This window comes from Bos grunniens, chromosome 3 (genome assembly GCF_055505025.1).
Source record: "Bos grunniens cultivar Pamir isolate PY7600 chromosome 3, Bosgru_T2T1.0, whole genome shotgun sequence".
NCBI lineage: Eukaryota > Metazoa > Chordata > Mammalia > Artiodactyla > Bovidae > Bos > Bos grunniens.
In genome coordinates, this window is record NC_141167.1 from 71,731,797 (window position 1) to 71,733,881 (window position 2,085).

The 2,085-nt window shown below is 45.2% G+C and overlaps 1 long non-coding RNA gene across 1 annotated transcript; it reads left to right on the top strand.

The window, feature by feature from the left end:
• Positions 1-520: 520 nt before the first annotated feature.
• On the top strand, positions 521-1,875 carry LOC147375831 (uncharacterized). Its single transcript, XR_015160528.1, has 2 exons — positions 521-1,019; positions 1,391-1,875. It is a non-coding gene; the product is annotated as an uncharacterized LOC147375831 (long non-coding RNA).
• Positions 1,876-2,085: the final 210 nt, after the last annotated feature.

Genomic DNA, 2,085 nt, shown 5'->3' on the forward strand with positions numbered 1-2,085 from the left:
TATTTGATAATGCTTGAGCCTGACATCTTGAAGATATAACAAAATGCATAGAGTGCATTCTTTCAAGGGGAAAGTGGACAAGGACCAGAGAATAGTAAAACAAGGAGCATCCCAGTCAATCTCCATGTTCATCAGATGAACTGGGATAAATTCTGAGTCTAGTACCAAATTTCTGAGTCATAACTGTCTGGATCCCTGATCAGATGTAAGGCCTGATGTGAGGAGAGAAGCTTTCGACTTAAAGTAATTTGGAGTGAGAACAAAAGTGAATCACCTCAAGAATCTTCCTTCTCAGAATATTTGGGGATTTTGGTTGCCATATCAAGAGGAAGAAGGAGGGAAATTGGTTGCCATATCAAGAGGAGGAAGAAACTAACATTAAAGATGCGGCGTGGGGCTTCCCTGGCGGCTCACCCTTTCCCTCCCACACTGTACTGGAGCTGATCCATGTGACCAATAGAACACAGAAGTGATGGTGTGGGACTTCTGTGGCTAGGTCACAAAGGCATGTGGCTTCCACCTCTCTCTTAGATCACTCAGTCTGGGGGAGGCAGCCCTGTTGAGAGAGGGCTGAGGCAAGGAACTAAGCCCTCCTGCCAACAGGCCTGTGAGTGAGTGGAGTCATCTTGGGAGCAGACCCTCTGGCCCCATTCAAACCTTCAGGTACTCACAGCCCCAAGCAACCTCGAGAGAGACCCTCAGTGTAAGCCACTCAGCTAAATGGCTCCCTGACCCACAGAAACTGAGATAATTTTATTGTTTTGAGTTGCTAAGGTCTGAAATAAGTGGTTAATGCAGCCCTAGATAACTGCTGAGCTTCCCTGGTGGCTCAGGGGTAAAGAATTTGCCTGCCAATGCAGGAGACTCGGGTTCAATCCCTGAGTCGGAAAGATGCCCCTAGAGGAGGAAATGGCAGCCCACTTCATCACTCCTGTCTGGGGAATCCCATGAGGACTGAGGAGCCTGGAGGGCTACAGTCCATGGGGTTGCAACACAACTTAGCAACTAAGCCAACAAAGGTAACTATTACTCCGTTACTGTTAGTCAGTGTGTGTCCGCAGCTCAGTTATCTGCACGACAATCCTGTGAAATAGAAATAACTTTCTTAAAAAAACAAAACAAAAAAGAAATAACTTTCTCCACTTCAGAGGTGTGAAAATGGGTTCAGAGAGCCTAAGTAATTTCCCAAGGTCATACATCTGCCCTCAAATCCTTCTAAACCATGCTGCGCCACACAGTCATGCCTCTCTGAGACTTTCTCCTCCTCCTCTGATTGACTTACAAAGATGAGCCTAATTGCTCTGACAGTGGTCTCAGGTTTAAGGCTGAAATTATATGATTGTTATGTATGATTGTTTTCAAACTACCTGCGAAAATCGTATTCTTACAGACTTTGTGAAGCAGCTTCAAGGACTTGGCAGAGATGAGATGAAGCAAACAGCATTCTAAAGTAATGGCAAAGAAACAACTAAAAAAATGGACAGTGTTTCTAGTTGAAATCAGAAAGCTGATGACAAATAAGACCTCTGCTGGGACAAAGGATTGTTGGTATCATTTGTGGAGCTATGACACGTATACACCATGGGAAAATAGCTGAAGCCATCAAAGCGTGGACACCGCTGGCTGGAGGATCTTATCAGTCACCTTGGCAGCCCAGGTGTGGTCACCACCTACCTGTGCCCTGAGTCTATCTCAGAAGGAGGAAGACAGCCAGGAGTGATTCTTCTGCCAGTTCTGGAATGGACTTGACCTAGGTTCTGTTGGACATAACTAGCAATTGAACTTTTCTTCCCCAGTTCCCCATGCAGTGGGAAGTAAAAGGGCATAGTTTTCTCTGAGGTCATTTTTTGAGTCAATAAATCAGATTGATTCAGAGCTTTTCGATGGAATTTTGAGATCTGCTTATTAAGGACTTAACGCTGATAACAGAAGCCAAGTGGATTAATAAGAGTTCGCTACCTAAGCCCTAAGCCAGTGCTTCTCAAACTTTAATGCAAATGAATCACCTGGGACATCTATTGAAATACAGATTTGGCTTCAACAGGGCTAGGGTAGGGCTCGCAGGTGAAGCTGATGCTCCTGGGC